Source organism: Pinus tabuliformis, chromosome J (genome assembly GCF_031772625.1).
Source record: "Pinus tabuliformis cultivar Carrire ecotype Pingquan chromosome J, CPIR1, whole genome shotgun sequence".
In the NCBI taxonomy this organism is placed as follows: domain Eukaryota; kingdom Viridiplantae; phylum Streptophyta; class Pinopsida; order Pinales; family Pinaceae; genus Pinus; species Pinus tabuliformis.
In genome coordinates, this window is record NC_142295.1 from 535,348,053 (window position 1) to 535,371,324 (window position 23,272).

A 23,272-nucleotide genomic window follows, 5' to 3' on the forward strand; every position below is an offset into this window, starting at 1 on the left:
TCTGACCGGATTGATGACCTCTGGATCTACGCTCAAGGAACAGGATGGCCTCGCCTCTGGATCTTTGCCCCTGCTTCTGCTGATTCTAACGCTTACGATTACAAGGCTGCCAGACCTGCGACTTTACGACATTCATCTTGCTCACAAGAAAACCGAAAAGAGAACAAGAAACTGCAGCTGCACCTTCTCAGTGGTTCCTCAGACTCCCAAATCCAAACAAACACAGACAATAACTTCTAGCGGCCATGTTCAACATGTTTCTGGATGCTATTGTGCCTCGAGAGCAGGGACACATATAGTAATTTACAGGAATTCAGAACTGAATACCCATTCATCAATTAATGAGAAATCCCAGACCCCAGGAATTCAGAATCCAAAGACACAACTGGATACCCATTCATCAAATCATGAAAAATCTCAAATTCCACCCCCTCTGTCGCCGATACTCATACCCAATCTCGTCTCTGACATTTAACAGCAGTGCCAGAGTTTCTGCAAACAACCGAACTCAACTCAAACTTTTGTCGCTTGTACAGCGCAGACCCCAATGACGTCGTCCTGGCCAGTTTCAGAAAACGAATGTGGGTCACGCCAGAAAGGTAAACATGCCTGAATGTGGAACACGTTACTGGGTCAAACGCTCAGTATTTTTTTGGGTTCATATTTTGTTTTGTTGGCATTTTGGAAAATTACTGTTGGGAAGGAAATCAATCTCTGTGAGGCCAGAGGACTGGAATGCCAGGGTGAAGGTTAATATAATAATATTTATAGGCGTTGAGTAATTAACAATATTTATTATTATGATTATGTTATTGGTAGGGATTTAAATTGGGTGGAGCAGATAATATCATGTTATCATGTTATTAGGAGGGATTTAAATTTAGGTGGGAAAAATAACAGTGATTCTGTTTAACCACCCAAAACAATTTTAGTTGACAACTTATTTTTTACAATTTATATTAAATTTTTTCAAGAAAGTGATTTAATGGTTATCATCTTTTTAAATTTAAATTTATAATAAAAAAAGTTATATATTTTTAATTAAATTTATTTAACAATTAAAAAAAATGGTTAGTTAGTCTATCTAGTAGTAATCCTGTAATAAAGTCATCTTTATTTGGAGTCATCTTTATTTCACCAAATAAAACACATTATTTTACCCCATAGTAATCCTGTAATAAGACCATCCTTATTTCATCAAATAAAAATCCTATAATAGAATCATTTTTATTTCACCAAGTAAGAACACATTATTCCAAATTATATTGTGTCTCCTGAGATTTGAATTCACCACGACTAAAAACACAAATATGTACTATACACTTTATGCTACACTCCTTCAACACCAAAAGATTATTATTTTATAAATATATGATTTATATATAATTCAAATTTGATATATAATTAACTAGCATTTGCACCTTATGTTGCAAAGGAAATGCCGTAAGGCATAGAGTGGGGAAGTATAGCATAGAGTGGGGAAGAATAAGTAATCAAATCTGTCAAAATTAAGATTAAATTGATCTATTAATTTTTCATTTACATACACTGAAATCGTATGCAGCGTGGGATAAGAATCTCAAGTTATCATTTAGATAAATTTCTATAGTCCATGGTCTATTTTAAATATTTTACTCTTTTGTCATAACCGAAGAATCTCAAGTTATCATTTAGATAAATAAATCTCTATAGTACATACTCATCATATATATGTATGAATGAAGATCTCTGATATGATTTATATTACTGTGGCAATGCCATTTTTCTCTCGCAAAGTTGCATCCATTGGTTTTTTTTAAGACATTAAAAGAATCTAGTTGCTATGGTTTGTTATGATCGATGGGTTATCTTTCAGATTATATTGTAGATGATGTTAGATACATTAAATCATTTTGAAATAAACACGGACATGCCATTGGCATTGATTAGCATCATATGCTACAATAACTTATCTTCATTGAAAGAGAGGTTGATGTATTCATTGAGAATCTCTCACACTAAAACTTCTTGAAACGCAGCTTGAAAAACCATATGTTAATGATGCTTTCATAGAAGTTGCAACAATGAATGTTGAAGGCAACATGGATGTTGTAGAAAATAAAAATGTTAATGAAATTTCCATGCAATAGTGTCCTTGAGAGACAAAATATTTTTATGATTTATTTTGGAACAAATTGATGAAGAGCAAGCTATGGAAGGTGACAAGTGGTAGTCATTTACATACAAGCCAATTTTTGAAGAAATAGAGGACATGCATAGACAACTTGGAACAATCGAACAGTTGCACCAGCCAATAAAGACACCGAAATCTGAAGCTTACAACAAAAACACAAAGCTAAAGCAATGAAGAAAAGAAAAGGAAATCCAATTGATGTCAAAAAAAATTAAATTGTAAGCATAGCTTAGACTCGGACCAGAAAATATCTTAGTTTAAATTTTTGTTTTTTGTAATTAAAGGGAAGTGTTGCATAAACTAATTTCAACCACCCATTTAAATAGGAGACAAATGTTTGTTGGAAATCTTCAAAATTTTTATATCAGAATGATCTCAAAACATACAAGTAATGACTCATTTTCTTCAGTCAAGGATAGTGTGCATTTGCATGGAGTGCACAAAACAATTACAAGTGATAAGTATATTTATTTTCAAAGTGATTGGTACATTTTTTCCCATTTGCAAATCTATGGTACAAGAAACATGGTAAATAAAGTTTTGAAAACATGTTGCAGATAAATTTTGGAGAGCATATAGACAAAATGAAATTTAACTGGTGTCAACAAAGTACAAGAAAACCACCCCTCCTTATCGTCTAGAGTTGTGAAATTAGTGGAATTACCAATATGAATAGGTTAGCAAAGGTGTCAAATAGTTCAAGCACAATAAATAGGTAGCCTTTCATAAAAATAAAAAGGTATTCCCATTAAAGTAAGTGATGGTACATCTAAGAGGAGCGATTTTCTAAAGGTTTCTGCAACAAAGTAAAGTCAAAAACAAAAGAGATAAGTTAAAACTTAAAAGCGAAAGAAAATTGAACCATGTAAAATTCTAATGACAAGGCAATCATCACTATACATCACTTAAAATTTCAATGTTTCAAAAATTTATATATCTAACACAAGGTCAAATGATGAACCAAGGCAACGTTGAATGACCAATTACACGTCCATCAATTTATAAACTCTATTTAGTCAAGTGGAAAGGTTTACCAGATTCATGCCACACTGACAAATAGAATAAAAAATGATGAAACACAATGAGAGCAGTTTAACATAAATTGATAAACCAAAAAATGAAGATATGAAAATTGAAAAACCTGAAAAGCTAAATTTGTGAATGGTTGCTTTACGAGTAGAAGAATGTAGAGCCTCAGGGTTTAGTTCAAGATGAACCAGACATGAGATCTTTTCCCAAATTTGAGAGGTTACAAGTTCGAATTTCTTGATCCTCTTTATATTACGCTCCAGAATCACTCCAGAATCAGGATGAACGTTTACCTCATTTACCATTCACAGATCATAGGAAAGTACTTAGAACTTAGAAGGTTTTCCGCGAAGTATTTTCTTTTGAAGAAAAAGGATAAAAAGATGTAAAACTTCAAAAAAACCTGCAACTAGATCACCAAACATGTATCAACCTACAAACTTAGCTGACAACATGCAACATTGTGCGAATTGTATACTCAAGTCCATGAGAGCCAAAAGTTGAAGTGTTTGGAAAGTGTTGAAGAGTTTAGAAAGTGTTACCATTTTAGTATTTTTTAGGATATATCCTCCATATAAACCCAAAAATCCAAATTATAAATTACACGTTTTATTAAAATTAAGTGCTAAGTTCTCCCTAAGGATGGTCAAAATGACATTTATTAAGCAAAGAAGCCATAGAAGCACTGGAAGTAATGGTAAATGTATAAAGAATGCATACATATGTTTTCCAGAGTCTAGACTCCACCCTATGTTAGAGGATTACCAGAATTTGATCACCATAGAGTCATTAATTGGTCAAGTTTATGAGGTACAAGGTTCATGTATCTCCCCATTCAAAGTGAGTACTATGGAGTAGGATAGATCTTCAATCCCTAGCCGAAGGATGAATAAATCTACCATCACTGATAGGGAAGGCATGTAAAACAATATTAAAACTACCATCACCGAGGGGAAAAGAACTCCAACCTTGCCTTTAGGTGATAACAATCAAAAAAGATGTAGACAGTAGTAATTCTGATATCACTGAGGGGAATATGTGCAAACAATATTACCTACTATCACCAAAGGGAAAAGAACTCCAGACCTTGCCTTCAGGTGCCAGCAAGCAAACATATTCAAATTTCCAACGAGCTCATCCCTGGTGCGTCACCAGTGTAAAGACAAACTTCCAAATTCCTACCAAAGCATCAATCAGTTTCCAAATAAGATTCAACGGTATTTGGGTATTTATTCAGTTTTAAGAAACCAACAAGGCTGGTAGGCAATAGTTTTCTTTTCCTAGTATGTACAATCATTATTGGACAAATATAAGCTTTGTCATATTGGGTTTCAAGACTAAACTTCTGGCTAATTGTTATCATAATGAGATTACAATGGGTAAATTGGACTGTATCGGAAACCTCAAAATAGATTGTCGTAATCTTCACCATTCTTGGTGCTTGATAATATAAATACTGACCTTAGATTTGATGTGTAGGAGGTGCATGATAATATAAACATCGTTGCAAAATTCCTAATTAAAGTTTAGAAATTAGTCTGAAATTAAAAGATCTACACAAATATAGACCTTTTTACTGTCAGTTGTGTTTGTGATATATGGAAACGTACTGAATAGTACACATTTAAAAGAAGAGAACACAGTAAAAATACACATTTTTGTGACATATGGAACCGTACTGAATGGTACACATTTAAGACAACACAACACAGTAAAAATAAGAGAAGTTGCGATTACTTAAGGAATCAGCAAACATGTCACTTGGTAGAATCAAACAATGGTGGGGCAAGAACAACACTCGACTTTAACAGAACCCACAAACTTCCGTTTGACAACTCTGCTCTAAAATGTAGGATTAACTTAAAAATTTTGTTGTTTGCATATAACTAGCTATCCTGCGACTAGTAGCAGATAGATTAATACTTTTTCCCTTGGCCAATTGGATGCCCCATTCTCTAATTGCAGATCAGTCCTCAAAATCTTATGTTAATTTTCTTAATTATGCAACACCTTTTATTAAGATTCTTAGCCATGATACAAAAGGATTATAGTATTAACTGTGACAAATATTTCAAATTATAGTTTTGCATTCAATCCCAAATAAAAAGCAACAGTAGATTGGGCACTCTCACAAAACGTGAAACCTACACATATATGACAGAGCTATTCGTGTTTACTCTATGGTCACTATTTCGAATCTGTACTAAGGTGACCTAAAAATTAGGACAAGAATACAAAACATCAAAATATACAAATTTGTTACTTCTGCATATAATTAATAAAATTAATTAAATTTTGGAGTAAGAGAGTAAACTATTTCTAGTTAGTTGACTAAAATTGAGTTATACAGAGTCAAAGTGAACTACTAACCATTTGGAAAGACTAAAAGTTTGTACAGAGGAAGCAGGGGTGGCAGTGATCATATTGGATCAATGAAAATCAGGGACTTGATTATGCATAGAGGCTTGGTGATGCCACAAATGGTGAGAAAGAGGAATTGGCAGTTTATCAAGGCCTTGAACTGCTTAGGGCAGCGGGAATAAAATGTATTACAGTGGTTCCACCATAGTAATTTGAAATTTTCATTGTCGAATGTCTCCACAAGAAATTCATCTTGTAGAGTTCAAGCAAGTCTTGCTACACTCATTCATAGAGTTCAAGCAATGATAGGAGATTTTTGGGGAAATAACATGTGTAACAGTGGTGGGGATTCCACCATTGTAATTTGAAATTTGCATTGTCGAATGTCTCCACAAGAAAATATCTTGATCGACTCATTCATAGAGTTCAAGCAATGATAGGAGATTTTGAAAATTCGTATACACAGTTCTCATTCGAGAAAGAAAAATATTATCAAAATTGAAGTCTTTCAGGTCCTAAGAACTCTCCATTCAATCACAGATTCAAGGGCCAAACCCCTAATTCAATTGCAGATTTCTTATAAAGTAATTAATGTGGAAAATGTCTTCAAAAAATCAGGATTAAATTCTAAAATTGCGATTTTTCAACAAAACTATTTAATCGTCCAATTTTTTGCAAACTTTTTCAGAAACAAAAAAATCACGATTTATTCGTTATATGCCCAATTTTATCGGGAGTTGACCCAAAAAGTCTGTTGTCTTAAGAGTTGAGATTCAGACAAAACTCAAGATTCAGGAGTTGATTCACTATTTTGATATGTGATGTAGCACTAGACTTCATATACATATTATATATTAGCTTTCTTTACATGTTTATGTGGAAATGCATTTATTTGATGTTGTGAATACTCTAGATGTTAAAAAAAAAATGAATATTTTTGTGTTTTTTAATTTTGCCGACTTTTTTAACGGGTTTTTCAACTTTTGGACCCTTGCTGTAATTTCGACTTCAACTTTTTCCACATTGATAATTCTGACTTCGACTTTTTCCACATTGATATAAACTTTTGGACCCTTGCCGTAATTTTGACTTCAACTTTTTCCACATTGATATAAACGTTTCGGGGCCAATATGGGGGTCTCAATTCAAGGGCGGAGTCGGGGACTAATTTGGGGGTCATTTTAAGAAGAGTATTTCATATAAACGGCAGCGAGGGCTGCTCGGCCTTCTCTCCCATCCCATGATATAACCTTACTATATACACAAGTACGTAGGTCATTTTAAGAAGAGTATTTCATATAAACGGCAGCAAGGGCTGCTCAGACTTCTCTCCCGTCCCATGATATAACCTTACTATATACACAAGTACGTCTTGTTTCCCCAAGTGTTAGACTGTTAGTTCAAGTAAGCAAGTGAGAAATGGGAGTTAAAGCCACTGCAGAGACCTTTACTTCAACATTCATACTCACTAACAATAGGATTTATTAACTGTATAATAATGAGGAAGACTATTGCATGTGGTTTTATTGTCCAGTTCTTGGGTGTTGGGTTTATTGTATTAGCTAGCCCTTCAAGTCGGATTCCTCTGATATTAGGAGTTTGGGGTTTTGCATTGATGATCTCTATCAAGCAAGCTAGAAGTCTGGTGAATTCACCAGTCATTACATTATTGATTCAGCCAGCAAAGGGCATCAGTTTCAAACCCCCAAACTCTTGGTGAAACTAAATAGTGATTTAATTTCTCAATTTCTAAAGTTGGTGAAATGGAAAAAGAAAATGATCTCAAGTAAAAATCATGTTCTTGAGAATTCAAATTAATTACAGTAATAAGAAAGGAAATATTATAACAAGAAAATCTCATGCGTGAAAGTTAACTTTTTTATTATGAATAATTTTGATTTCAAAAGCAGGTGAAAGGGAAAAAGAAAATGCTCTTAAGTGAAACTCATGTTCTTGAGAATTCGAATTAATTATTTAGTAATAAGCAAGGAAATATTATAACAATAAAATTATATTCTTGAAAGTTAATTTTTTATCGACTTAACATTGCCTGAGTAATTTAAATTGCTTTAAGAACAATTTTAAATGATTTTAAAATGTTTTAAAAACAATTTAAAATGCTTTAATAACAATTTAAAAACAATTTACAATGCTTTAAAAACAATTTAAAATAGTTTAAAAGTAATTTAAATTGGTTTAAGATCAATTAGAAATGTTTTAAAAACATCTTAAAATGGTTTCAAATTAATTTAAAATATTTTAAAGGCATTTTTAAATGCTTTAAAAACGGGACTTATCATCATCTCTTTTGTGTAGAAAGGTATTTTTAGTTGATTTTTTCTTAGTAATCTTGAATTCTTCTTCATCAGAGTCATCTTGTTTGGAGAAGAAATTCTTCTTGTTAAACCCTTTCTTCTTGAACATCTTCTTTTTATATTCGTCTTCACTATCACTATCGTGTTTATGAGGACATTTTGCAGCGTAATGTCCTATTCTTCCACTTTTAAAAAAAAATGAGAGGATACTTTCTTTTGAAATGAAAAGAACATTTATTCCTTTGGATTTTTTGTCTATTTCTTTATTGATAGTCATTTATCCAAATTGCAGTAATGAAATGTTGTTTATTTTGCTATTTTAGATGAATGCCTTGATACCCCTATTTACACTATACTGCATCCTTGGAGTTTATTAATCTTTAAGCAATCATTAAGCAATCATCCTTGTGCTTCAAATAATATATCCATGTCTTCCTTGAGAAATCATCGATGAAGGTGATGTAATAGAGATGATGCATTTGCCAATTCGCATTGAGCCTTATAAACATCACATTCACACAGGACACCACACCCTGCAAATGCACCAAATGGCAGGGAGATTGGAAATACAAAGCAACGACAGAAAGCTGTGTTAGGGATCAGTGTGCAATTGAATCTGCCATCCAAATGTTGGCATCTAATGAATGGGAGCATGTTTTTGGAGCTTGTATGCATGCTCACAAGAGGAAATATAAGCGGGTGGAGACAAATTGGGTTTCTTGTATACTCTGGTCACCAAATTACGGAAAATCTTCAGACCTCTTCTCATTTCGGTCCAACAAGTGCGAAGGAGCGACTGCAGACTCTTACGTTGGCACGAATGAAGAAGCCCCCCGAGGGCCAAATTCGTTGTAATCTTTTGCGCTAGTTATGTTGTGGTAGCTTTTTGGTTAAACAAGTATTTTAGGCAATATACACGCCAAGTCTATAGGAATAGGTATGAGTAAGCTGGGCATAACAATTTTTCAATAAAAAGATTCTATGAGCAGCAGGCTACAATTGTTTTCATTTTCATCTATGACTGTCATTCTTTTAAATTTAAATTATTAAAAAAAGGGCGAAATTTTGCTCAGAAACCTCTTAAAGCCGACAAGTTTATGGAGAAAGTTTGTTGATGTGATTAAAGGGGAAAAATGAATAGCCCGATAGGTTAATCAACGAATCTCGTTAAAGGGTTGTTCTACTTGCACTCGCTTCAACAAGGTGGCCGTATGAAGATGGTTACTTTTCTCATTTTACTTATTGCACAGAAAAAAGTTAATTGCAGTTCCAACTACATCATTAAAATCCATTAGAATACATCCATGTTAACCTGGGGAGGATCTGATAAGCACCTATACCAAAAAATGAAAAAAAGAGCCTGACGGAGCGGCTAGGGTAATCCTAGCCGTCGCCCTTAGCTGCTGCAGAAATTTGCAATTTCCGTTTGTTAGCTCAGCTGCCGCCTTCCGCTCATTGCATCACTCCTTTTCCTTGACTGAGGATTTATTATGTTTGCGAGTTTCGTTTTTGTTGATATGTGTTTTCTGTTGTGTCCTTACTAGTTGATGGCCAAGTTTTAAGAATTCGCCCACAAATCAGAGTTGTTGATTTAAAGAGTTCTTTGTTGGGTGGTCTTTGACTGCCCCATGGTTAAGTGATTCACCTAAGTAGCTTTGTAAAAGGAGCTGACACAATTCCTTCTCTTAATTTGGAATTTTCTTCTGTGGTCAACGAGAATGTTAAAATTCTCAAGGAAAAAAGGGTTGATGGGTAAGGTTATCCGCCTTTGCCCTAATTATACTTCTATTTTAGAACGGATTTCTAACAATTAGGTAGATCATGAACTCATTGGTACTTTGTACTATGGAAACAGATATCATGCTTTTATTGTTGAATGTGAGGACAAAGATCTGATCTTCAGATCTGAGCCTTACTTCATAGACTCCAGGAAAATGTTTCTCATCTATTTGACTTTGAATTTTAATCGTAACATAGAAATTTTCTACGCCTACTGGGATCAAATTGTCATATCTTCCCCCTTTCATATGTTCCCCTTTTTTTTGGTATTTTTAAATCTATCGACAAATTGGCCTGCTATATTACTAGTTTACATTCTAAGGAATACAACTTCCCATGTGCCAAAATTTGTGTTAGAAATGTATTTTGCAAAACTCCCAAAAGTAATTTGACCTGCTATATTACTAGTTTACAGTCCAAGGAATACAACTTCTAGCATGCCAAAATTTGTGTTGAAATGTATTTTGCAAAACTCCCAAAGGTAATTTAGCTGACTTGGAGGGTCCAAGTCATCTTCAGGTTCTAGATTATGAGCAAGTTCCTTTCAAATGTAATTTTTGCGATAAGTATGTGTTTTAGAAAATTTGTCTAAATACTATAATATCTCAACTTCTTTCTATTTCAACATCATCTTCTCAAATTAATAAATAGAAATGAACATTCAAACAAATTCCAAGGAAACACAAAAGGCCTCATTCTAATAGATTTGAGTCTCACCAACATTCTCCCTCCAGTAATAAATTTGAAATTTTGCACTCTACAGAAGCATAGGTCAAGGTTGAATGATTAATTCAACACCCCATTTCGATCACGCAGTTCCATTCTCCCTCTAGAAATAGATTTGGAATTCTGCACTCTATAGAAGCAGAAGTCAAGGTTGAATGATTAATTCAATATCCCATTTTGATCAGGCAGTTCCAGATGTAGTGCAATCAGAGATCATCAATTCACCTATTGAGGAAGAGGTTTCACCTAAGGAATGGACAAAAACAGTCTTTTAGAAAAGAAGTAAGAAGTAAAGAAGAAAAATATGTAATCCTTTTTTTTCAAATGTTCTAAAAACTAATCAATGTTATTAACCATTAATAAAATATAGAAAATATCGAAGTAAGAAATCTCCAAAATCTGGTGTCTTGATCTTCCTACAGATCTAGTAAAAAGATGCTTTCACTTAAATTCTAGAGATTTTTTATTTTATATTACCTTGTGCAAGCAATTTGTAAGAATCTATTCATGTACTCAAAAAACAATGTATTTAATTTTCAGTAGATCTAGTCTTGAATCCCTTGCTCTCTTTTTGTCAAGAAAAGTATGGTTTTTTTGTCCTCTTCCTTTTACATTTATTGAAGAATTTTTAACATGTTCTAATAACAATTTTTTTAATACAAAAATTGTAACCTTCATTCCTATATACTACTTTAGCAGCATGTTCCAGTAGAACATTTTTTTTAATACAAAAATTCTCATTATAAAAAAAAATCCAATATAAATAAAATTAAAAAAAAATACATCTATAAACCCTATTTTTGATCTCCTGATAAATACATCCCAAATTAGATTCACATGTATCTATTGATAAATAGATACCAAATTAGATTCACATGTATCTATTGAAACATTCTGATAAACAAACTTGGAAAACAAACAACCTTAAGCAGATACCTCACTTCTACGAGCACGAAGTACACATCTTATAGAATATCTCACTTCTACGAGCACAAAGTACAAATTTCAAAAACACACAAACGTGAAAATCAATATGCAATTTGTAGTGTAAGCATCGTCGGCTGAAGTGCCGTCATAAGGGCTGAGAAGGACAAGAGGCAGATTGAAAAAATTGGTGTTCTGTGTGGGAGTGAGTTTTATTCTTCGGCGTCATTCATGGAATAGCAACGGCGAGCCACTCTAACAATGTTGATTGACTTCTCAGTCTGCCTCTAGCTCTTCTGCGCTCCTAGGCACTCAAATTGTACAGAGCTCACAACTTAAACTTATTATTCCAACAAAATCCCTGTTTGATTATGAGCAAATTGGACCAGAAAATGAACCGAAAAACTCTCCAAAACATATAATAGATCGGCTACAACTTATCAGGTGGTCTAAAGAATAAATAAAGTGGAATTATAACAACTAGATCTGGATATGATGCACTAATTCAAGACAACCCTCTTGCTTGGTAGCATAGATTAGTATGGAAGGGACAAGGCCCCCTTATATGTAGGTTATTCCTTTCATTGTTGTTGGAAGGAAAAACATTGACGTGGGATATTGTTGTTATGGAAGGATGGGTAGGTCTTGGATATTGTGTTTTGTGTTAGGTGAATGAGGAGCCTATTGCTCATTCATTTATTCATTGTCCTTTGGTTATTTATGTTTGGAAGATGATTTTCTCTTGTTTTAACCTTGATGTCTGTGCAATGGAATCTCAATTGAAAAGTGTTTCTAGACTTGAAATCAAAGGTTTATTTCATCTTCCCTTAAATTCCTTCTAATTTTTGTATCGTGGGGAATTTGGCTAGGGAAAAACTATTATTTATTTGAACGTTGTGGTTTTCTCTAAAGTTATTTCACACAATGCAATATCATCTTATCTTGATCAAGTGAAATCGCTAAAAGGAAAAAAGATTAGCCTAATCAAAGATGTGGAGCTACCAACTAGTATAGCATGGGGATTCATTAATGGAACTCATTATAGGGATGTTTTTGGTGTAGGTATAATCATTTCCTTCTCCCAAAATCTATTTAAAAGCAAATTAGTTATTGGCAAAGGCACAAATTTTACAGTTAAACTCCTTGTTATGTGGTGTGCCATGAAAATTGCCCTTTGGAATCAAGCAAAAATATTCAAATTGTATGGGGATTCAAAGGTCCTTGCTGAGTGGTTCAATGGAAGCATTGAGAATTATGACAAAAAATCCACTAGCTATAGGAACAATCTAATGATGTGCAAGTACTTCATACATACAAGGTAAACAATACCACCTTAGAAAATATGATATCCAAAGAAAATCTATTATTAAATACTACATTAATTTATCTTAAAAGTGCTCACTATAATGTATTGTATATTTTTGAACAATTATAAAACCAATAAATTATATTTTTGATTTCCTATAAAATATATGAAAACAAATTTGTTATTTTTAGATTTAAAATTTTATGATATTTATAAAATTATACCATATAATAAATTTAAAAATTTCAGAAGATTTAATTGCAACTTCGACATTTCATAGAAGTACGAGGGGATTTTAATTTAGATTAAAACTTACGAACACGTTGGAATCCATGAAGTATTAAGCCATCGTTGAAGCATCGACGTCAAAGAACGATTTAAAAAAGTAAGCTAGTTGGTGTGAATAAATGAAATCGTTGGCTACCTTTTTGGGTACATTTTGACGATGATCATTTTCAGTACATTTTGATGATGCTCATCAATACTGTTTGGGGATGGCTATGAATATTGAATGGGTAAGTAGACGATGCCACAAGGCAGTACTTTAACTATATTGTTTTTTTCCTTGAAAATTATGGAATTTAAGTTATATGGTTTTTTTTTTTTTTTTTTTTTTTTTTTTTTGAAAATTATGGAATTTAAGTTATATGGATTTTTTAATAAAATTTGGTAAGTATTTTTATAAACTTAAAGTTGCTTAAAGATATTTATTGAACAATCTCCAAATTTTATAAAACTATTATTTAAAAGAGACTTTTCAATATAAAATTTGTAGCATTCCAATCTCAGATAAGTTTTTTTGTTCTGAAACTATTATTTAAAGAAGGCTTTTTAATATAAAATTTGTACCGTTCCAATATTAGATAAGTTTTTGGTTCTGATGCTTGTTCCAATGAAAGTCGAGGAGCAGTATAAATTGTGGTTTAAACAGCTTAGCATTCATAATCAGCCTCTTGCATGTCGTTAACCAAGATAAAAATGAAAGCCCAACAGATGAAAACGAATAAAAATATACATTAAAACCCTAGTAATTTAGCCTGTACCCAAAGTTACAAGAATAAGATGACTAAGCCATAATGAGTTAAAATATTTATAAAACCCTATTTATAAAATCCTAGTAAATACTGTGTAGGAAAAAGCAGAGGGAGAGCCATACACAATAATTTACAACAGGATCCACACAGATGAAATGAGTACACAATTCTCACAGCACAACAAGACTGTAAGGAATGAACCAGTGTAATGAATGAAACCCTATCTTGCTCATTATTCAACGGAGGCAGGGGCCCTCTAATCCTAGAGTTGATGCCACTGCCACAAACACCAAGCCAGCCAGCGGCAATATTTTCACAGACACAGACGCTATCGCGTTTGATTTGGTACTTGTGGTTGTTGAGGATGTGGCAAGAAACTGCTCAACACAAAATCCCCTTTCTCATTAATTCTCAACTTAGATATCTCTCAAGGGAAGGAAATGGCGATTGATGAGACAAACAAAGGAAAGGAGAATTCCTGACCTGAAGATGAAGGTGTGGTTGAAGTTGGAGTTTTGCCAGTAGACGAACCACCCGCAGTCCCTGTTGCGCAGATCACAGATCCAGAGGAAAGAAGGCGGCATGAGATGAAAAATGACAATAAAAGAATTGCAGGAAGGCAGCATGAGAAGAAATATGAAAAGAAATGCAAGAAATAGGGCAAGGGAGAAGACTTACTTTTGCTGCATTGGCTGGCGCTAACATTCTTGCCACACTTGACAGGCAGCTTCATGGCTTGGGTAACATTGACGCCTAGCTGCTTAACGGCGTCACTGTTGAGAAGATTACAGAGGCATTGGGAGTCCTTGTCGATGACAGAGATGAGAGAGGAGCAGCATGTGGCATCGGGCATCGGTCTTGGTGATGGCGTTCAAATAAGGGGCACAAGCACTAAGGGACGATATGCACGACGTATTGTCTGTGTCTTCACACCCTACCAACATCAAGATTGACAGCAAAACCAGAGGTCGAGTCCAGGCAGAGCACTTGTTGGCAGTGCGAGCCAAGCACATATCAGCTGGGAAACGAATGGCTCCGTCCGTCCGGCTTCCTCATTAACCGTTCAGTTCCGCTTACTCATTAACCGTTCAGTTTTGGATCAGTGTTGGATCAACGATCACAGTGCATTCAATCGTCTAACACCACAAATCACAGTAGGACACGGCAGCATTCAATCGTCTAACACCACAAATCCACAGTCAATAATAGGACACGGCAGCGGCTGGGGCAATTCATTTCAAAGGGAAACGCCTTACGGCGTAATCAAAGGGAAACGCCTTACTGCGTAATAAATTTGTGTATAATTTAATATATTTTTATTTTTATTTTCATGTTAATTTTTTAATGATATTAAAATGATTTTATAAATAATTTACAAATTTAATAAAAATTTCAATTTTAGGTGTAATTTATATATTTAAGTTTTATTTATAAATTAATATATTTTAATATATTTAATATTTATATATAAATGAATATATTTTTAAATATTTTAGTCATATTTTAATTTATTATTTATTTAATTTTAATAAATAGTTTATAATTTTAAATTAATTAAAATTTTAATTTTTTTATATAATTTTATATAAAAATATACAAAGCCTTAACTAAAAAGAAAAAGAGGCAGTACATTTGTCAAAGACAGGAGAACCTCTTACACCTCTCTAAGGTAGCTCCTAAGAAATTTTGGAGGCAGATTCTGACTAGGAAGACTAAGGATAATAATAAAATTGCTCTTCACGATTGGAATTCTTATCTTAATAAGCTTTATGAATCTCCAAATGTCATGGATAATTTGGAAACCCTGCTCACAATGAAAGAAGTTTTCTCTTTAGAAGATATTAAGTTTGGGGTTAATCGCCTCGCTATTGGGAAAGCTAAGGACATTGAAGGTTACCAGGCGGAAATCTTAAAAATTGGAGGTCATGTCCTCATCCCCCACATCCACAAGCTTTTCAATCAAGCAATCAAGCAAGGGTTCCCTAAACCTTGGACTGAGAGCCTCATTATCCCTATTTTTAAAAGTGGGGATACAAATAACCCCTCTAATTATCGGATAATTATGATCAGCCCTCTCTTAGCCAAGTTGTATGGTAGTATTCTGGAAAAGAAGTTAAGCATATGGCTTGAGAGTGAAGGTAAGCGAGCTAAAGGCCAAGCAGGTTTCAGAAGGCATCACTCAACAACAGACCACCTTGTTACACTTAGGATCATTGTGGAGGAATGTCGTAATGATAAATCCAATTTATTTTGTTGCTTTGTGGACTTTAGAAAGGCTTTCAATACGGTTCCTAGATACAACCTTTGGAATAGGTTAGAAGAGCTAAAGGTTCCTCTTGAGTTGAGAGCTGCTACTATAAGGTTATACGAGAATGTAATTGCCAAGCTAAAGAGCAATGAGGGGTGGTCGAAAGATATTAAGTGTAACATCGGAGTTAAACAAGGTTGTCCCCTCTCCCCTACCCTATTTGGCATTTACATCGATAAGCTCGAAGGCTATTTAGAGGAAGCAGGATGTGATGGCACGATCTTAGCTGGGATAGTTGTTATCCTTCTTCTCTATGTTGACGATATTGTTCTTTTGGCAAGGTGCCCTTCTGATCTTGATAAGCAACTCAAGCTTCTTAAGGATTTCTGCTCTACCATGGGTATGACTGTTAACACTAACAAAACAAAAGTTATGATTATCAAATCCAAGAAGGACACTTACGCTAATTTTATATATGACAATAATAACTTGGAGGAAGTGTATTCTTACAAGTACCTAGGAATTGATATTCATCACAAGCTTAACTGGAACCATAGCATTGAGAAAAGGATTAATGGGGGGTGGAAAGCTTATTTTGGTCTTGAAAATAATTGTAAAACAACAAACCTCGTAATGTGGGATAAAAAGAAGTTCCTCTTTGAAACTTTAGTCACTCCTGTTATCTTATATGGCTGTGAGGTTTGGGGTTGCAGCATCTCCATAGAATCATGGAGAAAGATTGAGCAAATCCAGAAGCGTTTTATAACTTATAACCTGAAAATTAAAAGTAATACACCCTATCCTATTCTCCTTATAGAAGCAGGTCTTTCCCCTATTGAGAGCCTAGCTATGCTTAGGTTTCTGTTGTACAAGCACAAGCTCAACAACATAGACGATCATAGACTTTCTAAGATAGCTTTAAATTCCAGCCAAAACCACCTAAGGCTCAATCGAGGATGGCATAAAGACACAAGGGCCTGGTTAAACTATTGGGAGATCAACGAGAATGATGCATTGCAAAACATAAGTAACATTAAAGATATTGTTACTTCTAAGTTCAAAGAAAAATTGTGGTGTGAGAAAGATTTAGCGTCCAAAAGAAAATTAAGTTATTATAAGAAGGTCATCAACTCCACCCTTGAAGATCAAAAGTATCTCTCTATTTTAACTAGCTCAAAGAAGAAAATTAATATAGCAAAGATTAGAATGAATTCTCATGAACTCCATAGTGAAACAGGTCGTTGGGCAGTTCCTAAAACGCCATGGATGGAAAGCATCTGCCATATTTGTGAGAATAGGAGCATCGAGGATGAAAACCACTTCCTCTTAGAGTGCCCTGCGTACAACCACATTAGATCTCAATTTCACAATCTTTGTTATAATACTGACCTTCCTAGCCTTTTACAATGTCAAAATTATAGTGAGCTCGGGAGGCTTCTCTCCAAGCTTTTTGAGCATAGGAATAAAATCTTAAATCAAAATAAATAATTTGTTTATTTAGGTCCGATAGATCATTGTTTGGTCTCAGCGGATGTTAACCACCACCATCATCATCATCATAATAATAGGGGTTTATGGTTAATGATATGAAGTAAAATTATTATTGATTATAATAAAAACAAAAATAAATATGTATATTTGTTAGTTTTATTGGATTGAATGTCATTTTTTATACTCTAGTATGAAGGAGTGGTATAAATCTTTAGATATTCTACAAAGAGTTGAGATGCATTATTGAGAAAAATATTATTAATATATTTTTTAATAGGTTCCAAATATTTATAATAATATCTGGAGTATTTACATTATTGATAACTCTTCATATTCCCAATTAACTTTGACTTACCATTTTGAAAACAATTAATTAATCTTACCATTTTGAAAACAATTATTATTAATTAATGGAAAATAATGTAATCTTTTTTACAATCAAATGGAATAGTGCTTTAAAAAAACATGAATAAAAATAATTTTATATTAATATTTGTTTTATTTTTTAATATGTGTTATTTTTCATTAATTAATATGGAAATTTAAATATTTCAATTTTTCCTTTTAATGTTTAAAATGATAATTAAAAAATCATTATTTTATTTAACTTTAAGTAAATCATTTTAAATTAATAAAATTATAAATATTAAATATTAATATAATCTATTTTTATTATAATAAAAATAATTTAATAATATTATATTTATATTTATTTATAAATAACAATTTGATTAATATTTTTTTAATTTTACCAATTATATAGCCAAATTTAATTATAAAAAATCAAATTCATATAATAATAATAAAAATTAACAATCCCAAAAATAGATCATAGAACTCATCAATAAACATATTTTTTTTATATTCCAACAAATTTTTTTATCACTTTTTATCTAAGATATTTAATATTCTTTTTAGCAAAATGGAATTGTAAAAAATCAAAATATATACTGGTATTAATTTTTTAAATGTATTACCTTTAACTAATAATACTAATTTTTTAAATGTATTACTTTTAACTAATGATAAATAAGTCAAATCTTCAATTAAAATCATTATCACCTAATCGAGTAGCTTTCATCCATTTTTATATCACATTTTATAATTCTTTGACCAAAACAAATCAAATCTTTAGTTAATACATTTATCACCTAACCAAATAGCTTTCATCAAATTTTCCCTCACACTTCATAATCCTTTAACTAGAGCAAAAGATTTTTCGTACATATATATACTCTTTCTATTATTTAATAAATAAATAAAACAAAAATGGCCACAAACATTTTTCAACCATGTTAGCATGACATGATTTTCAAATTAAATATAAATTAAATATTTTTTATTTAAAAATTACAAACTATAAGTTTAGATTGTATTATTTTAAGTTATATATAATAAATTTTAATTTAATTAATTTAAATTAATAAATTTATTATAATATAAAATTTATCTTAATTTTAAATTCAATTATATTATTATATTTATGATATCCAAATTAAATATTATATTAAAAAAATGGCTAGAAGATATTTCAATTATATTATTTTATAATAACTATATATCAAAATTTATTTAAATAATTTAAACCAACATATTTGTTATAATTTATTTTAGATTTAAATTCAACTATATTATTAGAGATATAATATTCAAATTAAATATACATTATGCAATTTTCATTTAAAAAATAAAATTGTCCCGTCTTCATTTAAAAAATATCAACTAAATGTAGTAATAAATTTGTTATAATGTAAATTTATTTTAAATTTAAATTTAATTATATTATCATAATTATAATATTCAAGTTAAATATAAACTAATATACAACTTTTATTTAGAAAATATCAACTACATATTTAATTAAATTATAATATTTTATACTGAGTATACACTTATTTTTTATTTAAATATATAACAAAGGTATTTTACTTTCATAAAATATTAAATTTTAAAGCAATTAATTTAATCAATAAATTTCTTATATGGTAGTAAAAAAAAAAAAAAAAAATTCGTGTGTGAAAGTAATTAGATCTCTTCATACATTTATAATTTTTATATTTTAAAAAGTTTTTACCTTGGAAAATTTCAAAAGTCATGATAAATTTACATTATAATTATAAAATTAGACACCAAATCATAATTTAAAAGATAGATTGATGTATCAACTTAAATATTATTTTAGATTATAAAAATATGATTATCACATTATTATATTTTGTAATTTCTATTTTGTAAATTGGGGGACTACATCTTCAACATGTCTAATGCATTTAATACATCATCCTTATGGAGGCAGGGAATTGAACCAGTGACTTCACATCAAGAATTGCCTTAATAGAGCACCCAATCACCGTCTATCCAACACCTAGTAGACTCATTTTATCTTTCTTATTTATACTATTTTCAAATTTAAAATAAGTTTGATAAAATTGCCTAAAAAATATTTCAATTATATTATTTTATAATAATTATATATCAGTCTTGTCCAGTGAACTTGTAGATTTTTTCGTGCGGCCGATCTGGAGCGATGGAGCGCCCATGAAGACCTGCACTTCAGTGTTTTGTTCTGCACCCTAAGTTTCCCTGCCTTGCGGCCTTGGACCTTCTATCTTGGTGAGTTTTCCTGCGTTCTTTAGTTGAGAGCCTGTGTTTCTGTGTGGCTCGTCTGCTGCTGGGAGGAGCTTGAAGTTCGCGCTCATGGAGGACCCGGGCTCGCCCCAGGCAGGCCCCCTCCCCCCTCCTCCGCCTTCTTCTGTCGAAGCCTTCTCTCGGCTCTTGGCCGGTTTGCCGCAAAAGAAAAAGAGTGAAGCAGCCAAATTCGTCAAGAGGCTCGAGGATATTCCTGAAATCTCCCTACCGCCAGAGACTCTGATCCAAGTCGCCCTGTCCTTGGCTGAGCGGGCCCTCGTTGGCCAGTTCACCAGACTATGGCCTTCTCCTAAGTCCACTGAGAACTGGGTCAACAAGAACTGGGCTCCTTTGATCAAGAATAGCATCACTTCTTATTTCTTAGGTCGAGGGTTTTTCCTCTTCGAATTCACCTCTAAGGAAGACAAGGACCTGATCTTCCGGAATGGCCCCTATTTCATGGGCCCCCAAGGCCTCTATCTCAACAAATGGATGCCGGATTTTAACCCTGTAGTCGATGTTCCTACGGCTGTTCCGGTGTGGGTCAAGCTTCCAAACCTCCCAGTGCATTGTTGGAATTGAGACTCGATGAAGCACATTGGCAACGCCCTTGGGAAATTCATAGATCGGGCAAACAACAAAGATCAATACGACTGTTCCCGAATTTGCATTGAAGTAGACCTAGAGGTGGGACTTTCGGAAGCCATCAAAATCAAAGTAGGAAGCTGGACTCATTTGCAGAAGCTAGATTATGAGCAGTTGCCCTTCAAATGCCAAAAATGCCATGTCTACGGCCACTTCGCCAGAGGATGCCCAACCAATGCTGAACCAGATAAGGGTAAAGAAGAAGGCTGGAATCAAGTCAAGCGTGCCAAGAAAACCCAAAAGCATGTTGGTCCAATCGGAAGAGGCCCTCAGCGGGCCCCTCCTCAGCAACCCCCTTGCAGAATGGAGCAAGAAAATAAGTTTGCCCCTCTAAGCTTGCAAATAGAGGAAACACAGGAAGTAGACCTCCAAAAACCAACCCCCCTCACAAAAGGTACCCCCTCTTCTCCCAAGGGGGCAAGCCTTGCTGAGAGCTCCAAAGGAAAGACTGTAGAAGTCAAGGAAGTTGAGCAAGAATCAGAAAGCTCGGAAGTAGAGGGCAAAATAGGAGAATCCCAAGCCTCGATAAGGAGATCCACAAGAGGCCGCAAAACAGATCGGGAAAAAAGAGGGTAGGAAACTTTCAAAGACAAGTTCCAAGGCAGCTAGCCAACTCTTGAGAAGCTATTAGCGACAAAACCAAAGATGGAAAGAAACCAACCCCAAGGCTCCAAGGGAGCCAACCAGAAATACAAATGATGAAGATTGTCTCCTGGAACTGTAGAGGTATGGGGAGCAGAATCAAAGAAGAAGCCATCAGAAGTTTAATCAGGACAGAAGCTCCAGACATACTTCTCATCTAGGAGACCAAACTGGAGGACTCCACCTTCCTTCAGGTAAGTAAGAAACTCTAGAATAAATGTGAGGCGAAAGCAATCTCAGCCCGAGGGGCTTCCGGTGGGGTGGGCACCCTCTGGAATGCTAACAAATTCTCAGTCATTTCTGAGACCCTCAACTCTCACTGGATGTTCTTAAAATTGCAGCATTTAGATTCAAATCAGATTTTCAGTCTCTTCAATGTGTATGTCCCTGTGAACGCTGGGGAAAAAAAGGCCTGTTGGGACTCCATAAGAAACCAAGCAGACCTCATTAATCTCGAGAATATCATTATTGCCAGAGATCTAAATCTCACTTTCCTGTCAGCAGACAAGGGAGGAGGCAGCATTATTCGCGATCAGACAAGGGAATGGGTAGAGGACCTTATGCAGGACTGGGACCTGCTAGACATCAAGCCAATCTCTGGTAAGTACACTTGGACTAATAAAAGAATTGGCCTTGGTCACATTTCTGCCAGGTTGGACAGATTCTTTCTTCAAAGCTCTTTTCTTCTACTTAGATTAGAGGCTAGAGTCCATATTCTCCCATGCAACACTTCTGATCATAAACCCATCAAGCTGGAACTCATGTCTCAGCTTGATCTTGGACCTATTCCCTTCAGATTTAGCCCGCTTTGGGCTAAGGAACCTGACTTCATGCAACTAGTTAAGGGCATTTGGTTGCAGCCGGTCAAAGGCTCCCCTTTTTCGTCTGGGAGGAGAAGCTCAGAAGAGTGAAAAGGGCTTTGAAAAGCTGGGCCATATCCCTGCCCAATCCAGCCAATGAAAGGAAAAAAATTCATTGCACACTGGAAATTCATCATCTTCAGGTTGAAAAAGCTATCATAACAAAAGAGATTCTAGATAAAGAAGCCCAACTCCAACAAAACTATCATAAGGCTTGTCTAGCTAAGGAAGAATACTGGAGGCTTAAGTCTCGTAGTCTTTGGCTTAAAGCAGGGGAGAGGAATTCTATATTCTTTCACAAACAAGGTCGGGTAAGAAAATGTACCAACTCCATTTCCGAAATCAAAGATGGCACTACCATTCACAAGGATAATGCAAACATCAAAAAAGCAGCCTTCCTTCACTTTAAAAGCATGTATAGTGAAGATATGAATCTGGATCAAAACTCTGATATGATGGACGTGGTTCCCTCCTTGATTACTGCTGAAATGAATCATCTCCTTGAAGCTAAAGTCACCAAGAAGAAGTCAAGGATGCCCTCTTTACCATGGACCCAGACAAAGCCCCTTGGCCAGATGGTTTCTCAGCTAGATTCCTCCAAATTTGCTGGTCGATTGTGGAAAAAGATTTTTACAAAGTGGTTCTAAAGTCCCAAGTTTGCTAGAAAATTGGTGTCAGGCCAGGGTAACTCCAGAATGAGCGGGAGAGAAAACTGAGATATATTATTCATTAGCTAACTTATATTTATATACATAAATACAACGGATCAGTTCATCTTCTAGATGACTGTCCAGTTCACCCATCTGTTTCGGATTAGGTGTCAACATTCCCCCCCTTAATCTGAAGGGATGTTGGTGAGTCCAAGCATCGTTCTGAATCTTTCAAGCTTTTCTCTTCCAAGCGCTTTGGTGAAGATGTCTGCAATTTGCTCGTTTGTGGAACAATGACGGAGATGGATTGTTTTGGCCTCAACATGATGTCGGATCAGATGATATTTAGTATTGATGTGCTTAGTGCGATCATGGAACTTTGGGTTCTTGGCCAACTTTATTGCAGATGTGTTATCAATCATGAGTGGAGTTGATTGTATTTGTTTTACCTGCAAATCTTC

At 33.9% G+C, this 23,272-nt stretch overlaps 1 pseudogene; it reads right to left on the reverse strand.

Moving 5' to 3' along the window:
- Positions 1-13,883: 13,883 nt before the first annotated feature.
- On the reverse strand, positions 13,884-14,660 carry LOC149228123 (non-specific lipid transfer protein GPI-anchored 9-like; annotated as a pseudogene).
- Between the last annotated feature and the right edge of the window lie 8,612 nt (positions 14,661-23,272).